A 14395-nucleotide genomic window follows, 5' to 3' on the forward strand; every position below is an offset into this window, starting at 1 on the left:
GAGGAGGAGGAGGAGGAGGAGGAGGAGGAAGAAGAAGAAGAGGAGGAAGAGGAGGAGGAGGAGGAGGAGGAGGAGGAGGAAGAGGAAAGAAAGAAGGGAGACAGAGAGAGAACATTGAGATTGCCAATACGTCAGTATAAAATAGACTTATGAGAGATGATTTTTGCCCTACTGGAAGCTAACATGAGTGCTCTGAGTGCAGCTACTGTATGTGAGGCCTAGGCTATGATATTCCACAGACAGCTGTACTTAACACATTTTTTTATAAATAAACATTTTTTAAAGACTTATTTATTTTATTTATATAAGTACATTGTAGCTGTCTTCACACTCACCAAAAGAGGGTATCAGATCCCATTACAGATGGTTGTGAGCCACCATGTGGTTGCTGGGAATTGAACTCAGGACCTTTGGAAGGGCAGTCAGTGCTCTTAACCACTGAGCCATCTCTCCAGCCCCCTTAACGCATTTTTTAATTAAAACATTTTCAGTCTTTAATTTGCTTTTGTGTGTGTGTATGTGTATGTATGTATGTACATAGGCAAAAGAACATTTATATATCACTTCTGTTGTCTTATGTTTGGTGAATTTTTATAAGATTATATTGTATCACATGTCTTGTATCTATGTTTGTTATCATTGGCTTTTATCACTGACTCTATAATAAGTCTAGTCCATTCCATTGTGTGTCAATACCACAATTTAATGACCTATACCCCTGCTGATGAATGCTCAGGTAATTCTGAATTATTTGGTACCTGTACGGGATTGGTTCCAATGTTTTGAATTAATCTGGCCCCCAAAATCTGGAATCTGCATGACCAAATGCTGAAAGTACTTGCCCACAATTGGTATTTGATCAATCAATAAAGAGCCGATGGCCAATGGCTGGGCAGGTAGACTGAGGCGGAACCTTTAGATTTACATGGGCTAGGAACTGAGAGAAAGGAAAGAAAAATTGCCATGACTCCAGGGAGAAGGATGGGATGTAAGAATCGCTGTGACTCCAAGGAGAAGGATGGGATGCAGGAGCTGCAGGAGAGAAAGCCAACCAGTCATGTGAGAATTCGGGTCAGTGGGCACTGGCCACTTCCCTGACTGGGCCTGGGGTAGCAGGGGAAGGTTTAGAAGTCTCAGGAGTACTGGAGGGGAGAGTTTGCTAGCAGGGGAAGGTTTAGGAGAAGTTTAAGAGTGCCTCAGTCTTTGAGCTAGTCAAAGCATGTCAAAAACAAGCTGGTGTGTGTGTGTGTGTGTGTGTGTGTGTGTGTGTGTGTGTGTGTGTNTGTGTGTGTCTCTGTGTGTGTGTGTATGTGTGTCTGTGTGTGTGTGTGTGTGTGTCTGTGTCTCTGTGTGTGTGTGTGTGTGTGTGTATATGTGTCTTTCATTCTTGGATCCAAAGAGCTCCTGGGCAGGTGGCTGGAAGCTTGACCCTCCGGAAGCCAAATTGGTGTAGCTAAACTACTTTTACAGGTACCCTAGACTGAACTACAGCGAGTATCCCTTACAGGCCCTCTAACACAGATATGAAGTTTTTCAGGCAATCCTTTTGTCCTTGTGTTTAGCAGTCAGCCATTATCTCTCCCTTTGTCCTTCTAAAACATTTAGTGACTAAGTCAATGCTGTCCCGCGCTAGCTGTGGAGGTTAAGACCTGACGTCAGAGTTCGATGTTGTTTCATAAACCATCACCTTATTGTATGACTGTTGCTTCAGGTCATGGAATGGGATAGCTCTGTAGAATAAACACATGGCTTTGTCCCTGATCCATTGCCTCCCATATGGGTGCAGGGATCGGGGACACGTGTGTTGAGGAGCCTTCTGGATGCCACCCTAGTGCCATCATCTGCAATTCACCAAGCAGCCCTGTATGCATGCTGTTATTCAACACAATTAAATCTTACTGTGTAACGACAATAAAATAAAGACGCGGAGGGGACGGTCTGTGCCTCCTGTCAGAGAAGGGTGTATTAAGTCTCATGTGGGGAATTTAAGAGCTATGGTGGCTTCTTGTGGTAAGGATTAAAATACTGAGAACTTCAGCCGACCTCCTGAAGTCCAGAAGAAGTAGTCTCGAAGGAGCCAGCTGACACCAAATCAAGGCTGGGGACCTGAGCCAGAAGTGCCCAGCAGTGTGCTGTAGACTGATAGTTTTAGGAAGTACAGGGTCAGACAGCCTGGTGTTTAAGAAGAACCTGGTTCAAATGTGGAGCTGTAAGAGATGAGGCCCACTGCTCAGCTCGAATGGAGTTTCCTTCCTCCAGTAACTGGAATACAAATAAAAGTCAGTAGGACAGTCTCACACTGGATGATAGGCTGTCTTCACTATGAAGAGCACAGAGACAGTTTACACGTGGGCCAAGTCTGGTGTTGAGACCAACAGACTGAAGGGAGGTGAAGGTGAGCTCTGTGCAAAGGCGGCACCGTGCAACTCACCAGGGCTAGGGTAGGGGCAGTGTCATCTATTCAGAATACATCATATCACCCAGGGACCTGCCTAGTGCATGAAGCCTTTCTCCAGTCAGCTAAGAAGAGAACACTATGAGCCTGCAGAGATCTAACTTGGTGCATTAGCTCCGGGGTGCGCAAACTTTCATGTATCAGGCTGTATCTGCAGTTGATGAAAAAGGAGACAGAAATTCAAGATCCTGGACCAGAGTCTTCAGAAGACACCAGCCTTTTCTCTCCTGCTGGGATGATGCCAGAAAGCAACCTCCAAGAAGTAGTACTTGGGGTCAGTACTTGGGGTCAGTACTCAGGAGCTTTCTGTTTCCTCCAAACTCACCTACCCAGCCTGGGCATTGCAAATGAGTGGGCCTGCTCTCTGTGGGCTGGAAACAGGCTCAGACACCACCAGCTTGCTCTTTGCCATCATTCCACTCCATTGTGTTAGTTACTTATCTCTTTGTGACCTGACAAGAAGCTAGTGAAGGGAGGAAGGGTTAGCTCTGGCTCAGGCTCGTCAGGAAGGTCACAGTCCATCATGGTGCGAAAGGCCTGGTGGCAGGAGCAAAAGGCGGTTGTGTCTTACCATTTCAAATACAGACAGGTTTACTCTTTTAAACGATCTGGAAACCTTTTGTTACTTTAGGGAGACCCAATTCTGTCCATTGTCACTTTTATCTTTTAGCCCCTCTCCCTTTACTCACATGTTGCAACCATGTGGCTTCCGGCCATGTCAAACTGCATCCCATTCTTGGACCTTAGACTTGAAGATGAAGCCCCATCTGCTGCATTGGCTCTGCGCCTTCTGGGACACAGGTGACACTTCTTCACAAACAAGGACTTCTAGGAGGTGAGAGACAAAGACACATAGTTCTTCCTGCATGCAGTCTCTCCCCTGGGAATGTTTAGAGCTTGGCTCTTGGTCACCCAGTTCCCTATCAACTATTTGCCAGAGTTCTGAGGGCCATGGCCATGTGATTAAATTATAACGAGCCTGAAGTGGAAACTTCTGGTTTCCTTGGAGACTCAGTTGCATCATGTGGTGTTTTTCTGGAAGCTCTTAGGACAGGATACATTGCTGAGAACAGACAAGTGGTGTTTTTCTGGAAGCCGTCTTGTGATGGGCATGTGATGTCTTGCTGGAGTGGATGCTTGAGAGGACCCTTGGTGTTTAGAAAGACTTTAAATCTAACCCTACAGAGAGTGAGAGGAAGCTCTTGCACTGGTTCACTTTGCAATGGTTTGCTGGTCTTTGCTGATCGCCTCTCGTTATGACTTCGTAGCGAGAAAGGCACCAGAGACCTCCTTGTGGTTTCTCTTCCCAGCTGCTTTTTGTCGCTTCTGTGGATGACTTGTGCCAATTTGGCAGAGTCTCAAGGTTTCTTCTGAATTGAGCTGCCGCTACTAATTCATGTATGGCGTCTTGGACTGGACTACTGATGTCCTGGCAATGAAGAGTGGAATCGCCCCAGAGAACTACTTTTAAAAAGGTCCACACTCCCTTGTCCTATAACCATATTTCTCCCCTACTTTTGGTTGGTGGGTTAGAAGGGAGGTTGAAGAGTTTAAGAACCCTTATTAAAGTAGGTTTTGAAATGGCTAAGCCCACATATGCCCTGTAGGTCAATGGTCAGAGTTAGTATATCTGGTCCCCAGTTCACATATGACCTTGGTGAGTTCACCTCTCTGAGCTTTTTTCCATCAGAAAATTGGAGCAGTTTATCTTTTATTGGAGAGTTGATTTAAGGATTAAATTAAGTAGTATATGAATGGAACTGCTGCATGTAGTGATATGACACTTTCCCTGATAGATACCAGCTACTTAGGAAGCTGAGGCAAAACGATTCAAGTCTGAGGCCAGCCTGGCAGGTCTTTCTCAAAAGAAAAAAAATTAAGACAGTTCTAGCTGTCCTGGAATTACTATTAGGCTGTCCTCGAACTAACAGAGATCCTCCTGCCTCTGCCTCTCAAGTGCTAAGATTAAAGGCATGTGACACTACACCTTGTTTCAAAAGAAAAATTTTGAAGGGCTTGGAAAAGCCATATTCAGAAGTTCAAGGTCATCCTTGACCTTCTACATAGTGAATTCTAGGCCAGTCTGAGCTATGTAAGAGACTATCTCAAAACAACAATAGTGACTGGAAATGCAGCTTAGCAATAGAGTGCTTGCACAGCATAAGGCCCCACCACAAAATACATACATACATACATACACTACACACATATGCACACATACATGGACAGACAGACATACATATGCACACATACATACAGACACACACAGACATAGACAGACAATGAGATAGGCACAGACATGGACAGATAGACACATGCTCACATGACAGACACACACACACACACACACACACAGACATGGACAGACAAAGAGACAAACACACACAGATAAGGACAAACACACACAGACATGGACTGACAGACAGACAGACAGACAGACACACACACACATGAGAACCATTTCTCTGGACACAGGCCGGGTGGAAGATGGGTATTGATTATCATAACAATCTGATTCATAGAGAAATATTTTTAAGATTGTAGAAGAATAGCCCAGTCTGGCTATATTTAGTACAGTTATTTTTGTGGGACATACGGAGCTTGGTTGAGATAGGATCTAGAAGGAAAGAGCAACATTTTCCCAACCAGCAAGATGTAATGTGAATTCCACTTCATTAAGAGAAGCCTTGATGGAAATTCTGGGGTGGGATAGGGAAAGGTAACCCTTGCTCCCTATGTAGCTATTTCTGAAGATTAGTTGTGTCTTTGGGGAGTGTGTTTGTGCCAATCACTGGGTTTAACCTTCAATGTGAATTGGGAAAACCTAAGAAATTGGGAGAAAAAAAAAAATAAGGCTGTCCACAGGCTAGTCTCTTGTTGTTTTGGAGAGAGATGTGAAATCAGAATTTAAGAACAACCCTGGATGATTGCACTGAATACCTAGGGTGGCGACTGCTTGATTTACGGGTTACACCAACCATTTCATGCCATTAATAAGTCATCCAACAAACACTTATTAAATGCCTACTTCAAGTTGGACACAGCTGGTTCTTGGCCTTTAGATTAGAGCAGAGAATATATCAGATAAAGTCCCCGTGTTTATAGAGCCTCCACCAAGTACATAGTGAGACAATAAACAGAGATAACAAGTACATTATATACCCTGTTACATGCTTTCCAAATAATGAGTGCTTGGGAAGAGTTACATGGGAAAAGTTACAGAGTCAGGCGGAGGTGTAGTATTAGGATTTTACAGAGGATAGTCAGGGGATGTTTGAGCAGACTTTAGGAGCTATCTAGAGGAACAGTGCTTCAGGTAGAGAGGTCAGCCAGCACAGAAGCCCTGAGGTGAGCATGTGTCTCATATATTTGAGCAAGGCTGTGGATGAAGCAGAGGGTTCTGGGAAGGTAACAAGAGGTGAACAAAATCAGGGATGTAAGAGGGCTGACTGCATAAGGCCTCACAGGCAGAGACTAAATTTCATCTTTGTCCTGAGTTGAGCATCCATGGGAGAGTGTGAGGTGTGAGATGATTCAGTCGACATTGTCAGTAGGTTTTTTTTTTTTGTGGAGTGTGGGAGGATGAGGCCCAGAGACTGGTCAAGTTACCTTGCTCGTTGAGTCAAGTGACAAAAGCCAGACATAACAGGACACATAGATACTGGACACTTCCGGCCATACAAGGTCCACAGGTCAGATAAATTTATAGAGAGAGAATGTAAAAGGTTAACTGGGGTCTAGGAGAGGGGAGGGCATGAGGTAACACCCAACGCCCTCAGTTTCTGTTGGGAAGAGGGGAGAAACTCCAGGAATCACTGTGATAGCACAACACTGTGAATGCTCCGAATGCTACCAGAGTATCTGTTTGAAAATGGTTAGAGGGAGGGGCTGGAGGTGGGGTAGGAAGATGGCTCCAGGGCCTGAGCTCAGATCACCAGAACTGACAGAAAGCCAGAGGCAGCAGCAACTTCAGTGTTTCTACTGTGAGACAGAAGGCAGATGTGGGGAAAAGCTTATGGGCCAGGCAATCTTGTGTAGGAAGAACAAGACCCTACCTCAAAGAAGGTAGAAGGCAGAGACCAACACTTGAGGTTATTTAGTTTCTGACCCCTACATGAGCAATGGGGTTTGTAGATACCTGCCCTCACACACAAAGAAAGATTTTTTAAAAAATACAATAGTGAATTCTATTATGTACATTTTCCATAATTAAAATGAATTTAAATAAACAAGAAGCCATTGCAGAACTCTGGGTAAGGGATAATGGAGGCTTGGACCATGACATTGACCAGGAGCTGCTGGTGGTAGAGGTGACAGACGCAGTCAGGTGACTTCTAGTGGAACAGAAAGAATTTGCCAGAGTCGGAGGTAGGGTTTGATAAAGAAGAACCGTCAACTCTGGCCCTGACACTTTGGTTCTGAAAAAGTAGACAGAAGAAGGGTCCTTCCATAAGCAAGTCAAGGTAGTGAGCGGAGCGGGTTTTATGGCAAGAGCTAAGGGGTTTGGTTTTGAAAATGGTGAGCTTTTGCCATCTAGTAGACACCAGAACAGATAGGTCAAGTTCAGGTTGGATGACTTAAGCTTACATGTAGACTAACTAGAAATGTTGGGAAATACCCATTGTTTTCAGCATGAGTGGAACTGAAGACAAGACCCCGTGAACCTCAGAGGAGAGCAAGGACAGGAGGATCAGCTGAGAGAGGAAGGGAGAGCCAGAGGGATGGAGGTCAGGCTTGGAAAGTACTTCTGGTAGACCATGCTGGGTGAAGGTTGGAAAATGACCATGCCTCGGGCAGGAAGGAGGCTGGCAGTGTGGAGGTGGGGGCAGAGCCAATGGATCGTGTGCAGTTGTAAGGATGATTGAGGCACCATCTCCAAGCATAGCAGATGAGTGTTCATACATTCTGACCAGTTCTTTCGAGGCAGGATTAGGTACCAGAGTAGGAGATGAATCAGCGGAGAATAAATGTGTTTCTTTTCCAGCAAAGACTGTACCTTAAACCTGTATTTGACCATTGGTTTCTACATTAAAAATGTTTGATTTTGTTCTTTTACAGGTTTTTCTTTTTAATTTATGTGTATGTGTGTCAGTGTGAGTATATGCCAAGTGTGTGTCAAGGCCTATAGAGACTAGAAGAGGCCTCTCCCCCATAACACCCTCTCCCTGGAGCTGGAGTTACAGTGGTTGTGAGCCACCTGACATGTGCACTGAGAACTGAACCTGGGTCTCCTGGAAGAGCAGGAAGAGGTCTTTACTGTTGAGGTATCTAGTCATCTCTCCAACTCCCCGCTGCCCCACCCACCCCTTGTGTTTTTCTCCTTTGTTACTGTTGTTTGAGATATGGTCTCTCGGTGAAACCCAGGCTGGCCTGGAAGTCTACATCCTCTTGCTTCAATCTCCCAGGTTCTGCAGCTACAGGTGGATGTCGGTCGCCATGGACATTGCTGAATTATGATTTGTGTCCCTCTAATTCTGTTCGAGGAAGTGTTAAGCCCTAGTTCTTCAGAATCTGAATATATTTGGAGGCAGAGCCTTTAAAGAGGTGATTGGTGGAAACAAAGGAGACAGTACAGTATTACAGCACACCACCACACACTGCACTTCCTCCTGGCCACATGCTGTGGGACATGCAGGTTAGTCTCACACGGGAGCTGCCTTGGAGACTGGAGATCTTGTGTATCCTTGCAAAGACTGGATCTCGAACAAAGCCTGCAGTGCTCAACGTAGAAGTCATTACTATTTAAAGCAGAGTGAGGTGATAGGTAAAATGGCATGTGGCATGTGTCTCTGTCCGCCCCCCCCATTCACATGGGGGAAATCCAGGCTGTACTCCCTCTCAGACGTGTCCTGCACCTTCTCCTCCCACTTTCCACTATCACTCCAGGAGAGCAGATAACTAACTCCCTGGTGCTGACAGGAGGAGGAGCCACAGTCACAGCAGCAGCATCACCTGTGAATCAGGTGAGGAGGTGAGAGCTTCTTCCCATGGTGGACACAGAGGTGTGTGTGTGTGTGTGTGTGTGTGTGTGTGTGTGTGTGTGTGAGTGTGTGTGAAAATGCCACCCTTCCACATTCCCATCAGCCTCCTGTACTAGATGACAAAGCTCTTGGCTATGCATTAGGTTCCTCCTTGGATTTTCATGTTCACCCTAGTAAAGAATATGCGATAATGATTGCAAGCCAGGGAGCCTGAGACCTTAGCACACTTTGAGTCTCCCAAAGGCATTGAGTGTATTAGGGATCTTTTCCTGGAAGGTGTCAAACCCACATCGGGACAGGATGGGGATGAGTTCTGCTGCAGGACTCCACATCTCAGAGCATGTAGAGTTTAACATAATGATTTTTTTTTTTAAAGATAGTGTAAAATTGTAAACTGGGAACTCCTGAAGACCTTGGCAGGGGCCTGCCTCCCTCCCTTAGCATATATAAGCTCCATCCCTCCCTTAGGATACACACACACACACACACACACACACACGCACACACACACATATATGTTAGCAATTGCTGGGGAGAAAGAGACTTTTTTCAGTGGTGTAGCTATTTTTAAGTTGTTTACTTCGATAAATAGCTCCTGTTCCATGTTCATATAAGTAACCCCAATTAATCTTATTAGTTTAACCAAGCTAGACTTACATAGATTATTATTATTATTATTAATTATTATTTTGTCTGTCACTGGTGCCCTATCTGGAGTCAATAGGCATTAGTTCATGTTGCCCCAGAAAAGGTCATTTGACACCATTGTAGACACATGTGTCTATAGACTCTGGGTATAATTTTCAGACTCTTAGTCTTAAATGTCCAAAATGGTAGCTACTATGCTAGGAAACCATCCTCTGCAGGGAGTAAGTGTAAGAGGGAGTGGTCACCATCCATCCTGAAGGAGGTCAGGAAGGAACTCAAGGCAGGAACCTGGAGGCAGGTCTGGAGGCAGATGCCATGGAGGAATGCTGCTCGCTGGCTTGCTTTTCCTTGCTCCTTCAGCTTGCCTCTCCGCACAGCCTGCGTAGGGTTGGTTCCGCCCACCCTGGGCTGAGCTCTCCTACAACAATCACTAAACAAGAAAATGCCCCACAGGCTTGCCTCCAGGACGATCTGATGAAAGTGTTTTCTTAATTGAAGCTCTCTCCTCCTAAATTACCCTAGTTTGTTTCAAGTTGACAGTAAAGCCTGCCACTACTACTGGGCCAGAATCTAGTAGGTTGAGAAGTAGAGGCAGTGGGCAGGTTAAACTGGTTCTTCAGGCAAGGATGGAGATGATGTCACCAGTGATTCATTCCTGTGGGTCTTAATACTACGCATCCAGAATTCTTGCAAAATAGTGAGGACTAGGGATACACATGGTCCAGTCTAGCTCCTGCAGAGGACTTCTCTACTCAGATGTTTCTCTCAGACCTGTATTTAGATCTTCTGTTGAATGAAGCCCTCACTCTGGGTATCAGAGTCCCCTGTCACCCAATATAGAGCATTATCAAGGCTGAAGGGAAGTCTTGCAACTGCAACAGTGAGCAATGGTGTAACTTGAACAACTGGTTTGCCCCAAAGCACTTGGTCGGGCCTTGCGTGTGCTTCACTTTGATGTCAACCCTAGTCCTTTCTAATATCCCGTCTGCTTCCTGATATCTAATATTCTAGTTGGAGTCCATTCCTTTTTCTGAAGGTTTTGCTACCCCACAGGAACACAGGAACACTTGGAGAGAAGCCACTACACCCAAGCCATAATCTACTCTTGTATCTCAGCAAACAGTGACCATATGCTTCCTTAGGCCTAAACTTTAGGAGCTTGCAGGCTAGCCTGGAGCCAATAGAGGAAGGACAGGTTGAGCTAGAACCCAGGGAGAGGACACCAAAGAGGCTGAAGTCACTTGGTCTAAAAGTATGGTCTTAGGCATGTCCAACATTGACCAAGCATAGAAGAGAAACTGACCAGAAACAATGACCCATTAAGACTATGTACTGTTTCCTGGACCTATGCCAAACTCAAACTTCACCTTAAATATAAGATTGCAACAAAGGGTATTGGTTATATGTGGGATCAATCACGACTACTCAAATCCACAGAACTAGAGAGTAGAATGGCGGTCACTGGGGGCTTCAGGGAGGTCATGGGTAAATGGCACAAGGTTTCTGCTGTATAACGATAGAAAGTTCTGGATTTTTACTTTCCAGTCTGGTGCTTGGACCTAACCATGTACTGGTCTCTTCATGTCTGCTGGACATAACTTCCAAGGCCCTCCTGTAAATATGTGAAACCCCAGCTGGCCATTGGTGGCACACGCCTTTAATCCCAGCACTTGGGAGGCAGAGGCAGGCAGATTTCTGAGTTTGAGGCCAGCCTGGTCTACAGAGTGAGTTCCAGGACAGCCAGGGCTACACAGAGAAACCCTGTCTNAAAAAAAAAAAAAAAGTGAAACCCCACTTATTCTCAGATCCTAAGTAGGTTTTCTCGAATACACACAAACCTCTGATAAAGCTTCATTTATAAACTAGTCAGAGTAAGATTTAATAACAAGATAACAGCTCCGTTGTGACAATACACTATAAAATGGTTATTGAGAAGTTACGAATTACTTATTTCTAGAAGTTTCCATTTAATATTCTCAGACTGTAGTTGGCCGTAGGCGACTCAAACCTAGGAAAGAAATGAAACAACAGGTGGGGCAAAGGATTGTGTACTGTGTTGGATATTTGTTTTTCTAAGAGTGGAGCTATTAAAAACCCTTACACACACACACACACACACACACACACACACACACACACACATGTGCATGAGCACATATGCATACACACACATGCACACATGCCTGTGAGCACACATGCATAAATCATAATAAAGGGCTGGGAGGAAACTTTAGAAGGTGACAGATATGTTTATGAACTTGATGGTGTGATGTCATAGGTATATACTTATTTATCTATGTGCGTTGCGACATAGTGATCTAAATATCAAATGTGTAAGCTCTTAAAAACAATATACTCACTTTTATTTTCTCTGTAGGTGTGAGTGCTGAAGTGTATGTGCATGCCACGGTGCATGCCTGGTACTCGCAGGGGTCAAAAGAGAGGGTCTGATTTCCCCGAAGCTGGAGCTATAGGTCATTGTGAGCCACCGGGTGTGGGTGCTGAGAACCGAACCCAGGTCCTCTGCAAGAGCACCAAGTGCTCTTAGCTGCTGAACCTTCTTCCCAGCTCCAAAGATGTCAATCATTCCTCAACAATGTGACTTCATACCTAAGATCAACCAGATAGGAAGCCATGGTGACCCCCAGGCCCCACTCTTCAACTTGCTCTGTGACCAAAGAAGAAGGAGTCAGGGACTCCATTTCTACTGTCTTTGTGCTCTGTAGAGGTTGCCTGGTGACCAGAAACTTAGAGTTATCAGGTTGTCTCCTAGACTGTATTGTTTTCTTTATTTTAAAAAAAATGTTGGAAGTCCTTTAATGAGTTGTTTATATCTCATGCCAAATAAGCACTCATTATTACCTTCAGCTACAGAAGCACTTGTGTTTTCTGTGCTTAAGCTGCTAGTTTCAGAATCCAGTAATAGCCTGTTCTACACCAGACAAGAGCCGAAAATGTTGTATGTAAATCAGGTTTCTGACAACTTAGTCCTATTTCAAAATTACTGGAGGAGAAACCAAATGGAAAGAAACTGTTGATGAATTTTCTTTCTCTCTCTCTCTTTCTTTTCTTTTCTTTCTCTCACTGTCTCTTTTTTTATTTTTTATTTTTTTTTGTGAAATGAAACCATTCATGTATTACAATGGGTAGAATTGCCTCCCTTTTAGGCCATTCGACTTTTATAAATTGAGATTTTGTGTTGGCATCTTTTTAGAGTCAGGATGTTTAACTGCTTGCCCGCCTGGCATCCTTACATGGCTTTCTTGTCTCTTCCTTTCATTCTTTTCCTTGCCCATTTTTTAATTGGACCGTGACTCACATAACTCATTGAGTGCTGTAGAAGCAGCCCAAGATGTTCCGGGTCAGTCCCAAGAAACTTGGGCCTGGCAGTCATCCCAGCTGTGGGGGAAGCCACATGTTTCTGAAACAAGCTCAACTGGCAGAGGTAATTACAGTCTGAGGTGCTTGTTCAGTGCCACAGGTGGGCGCGGTGAGAACAGGCCCAGCCGCCCCTTTGTTCCCAACCCAGGACACGTGAAATCACTTCTGTTCACAGCCCGCCCTAGAGTGCTAGCAAACCACTTCCCTAGAGGGCTTTAAAAATAGCATCGGTAAACACATACCCACTGCGCTGGGGGTTTTGTTTTAATGGGTCATGTCCAGAGGAGAAGTTAAAGAATGAAAGGATTTCCCCCATGCCTGGCCCAAGCCCTGCAGCTTCCCAGGGTTCTATAAGTCCAGAACTGCTTGGCAGTGAAGGAGCATTCAGGATTGGGTAGGATTTTGAGGCGTGAGGCTCGGATGACATGTGACCTTCTCCTTTTCCCTCTCAGAGGGAACAGGCAGAGCGTGGGTTTGAAGTGGGCCTCTGGTGCCCAGAACAAAAAAGCGTTGGCCTACAGGCTCACCTGGAGGCTCCCTGTAGAAGGGGCTGGGCGGGGCCTCCGTGAGGTCGCCCAGCCCAGTTCTCCCGTAGACAGAGATGACCAAGAAGGGTTTGACCTCACGATGAAGCAGGCCTGCGATTGCAGTGGTGGATTCTTTTCTTGTTCCAAGCATGCTGTAGAACGAGGCAAGGTGCTCTCTTTTCCTACCCCTGTGCAGATGGAAGGGAGTTCTTTCAGAGGAGGGTTCTAGAAGATGAGGAAGCTTCTAGATTTTCTCACAACGAGTAATGTGCAGGGGGACTTAACGGGAAACATCATCCCATTCTGGAATAGAGAACATTTAGGGTCCGGAAACCTTGCAATGCCCGTCTTCAGCTCCCCGACTCCCACCCTACCCCATCTCTCCTCCGCTCCCCAACCCTCTCCACCCCATTTCAGGCACTGTTTCTCTACCTTCCGAGTTCTTGCTTCCCTATTTCCAGGCTCCAGTGAGAAAGGCAGGGACCTAGCAAGCAGCAGGAAATTCGTAAAATTCACAGTTGGAGGATCGAGCCTCACATTCCAATTCTGGAGGTGGAAGCCATTTCTGTCTCCCTGTGCATTGCCATCTGCTTATTCATTTACCAAACAGACACCTACTGAAGTGACGACTGCATTCAACACAGACTGTGCCTGGGAGGGGTGACAGCCACATCCTTACCTCCCTCTGTGTGTGTGTGTGGTGTGTGTGTGTCCGTCTCTCTCTGTGTCTGTCTCTTTTTCTTTCTCTCTGTCTCTCTCTGTCTCTGTCTCTCTCCGTGTGTCTGTCTGTCTCTCTTTCTCTCTGTCTCTCTCTTTCTCTCTGTCTCTCTGTCTGTTGTAATATTGTTCTGTTTTAGGGGCAAGGCTCCGCCGTGGCATGATCTCAGATAATCATACCACCATGCACACGCACGCACGCACAGTTTCTCTCCCTCTATTGGACAGTTAGGTAAAGGGGTAGGTCATCATTAATCTCAAATCCTCATCGAAAGGCAGCAGATGTTAAAGGACACTGAGTAGTTAGATAGGCATTTGCGGCATGGTGGGCCAACGGTAGTTCTTTGAGGATTTATGTCTAAATATACCATCATAAATTCACTTCTGCACGTTGACATCTAGGCCCAGCCCTGAAGGCTTCTTCGGGGTTTCTCAGTAGCAGAGACTGGAATGCCTCCCGGATTATTCTGGTCCCCTTCCAGTGGGGAAGGGCTCAGAGCCTGGCTGTGCTCGGCTCTGTCCTGAGAATGACAGTAGTTTCCTTTGGGCTATGACTTACATATTAATAACGCTGTTCCTGCTGTCCTCAATCAGGGTAGGTTAGATGTCCCCTACGGGCTGCCTGTCCTACATGTGAGCGCTTTCCTCCTCATTCTCTGCAGCATCTCAAGCTTAAACACCACACA

The sequence above is a fragment of the Mus pahari genome, chromosome 16 (genome assembly GCF_900095145.1).
Source record: "Mus pahari chromosome 16, PAHARI_EIJ_v1.1, whole genome shotgun sequence".
NCBI lineage: Eukaryota > Metazoa > Chordata > Mammalia > Rodentia > Muridae > Mus > Mus pahari.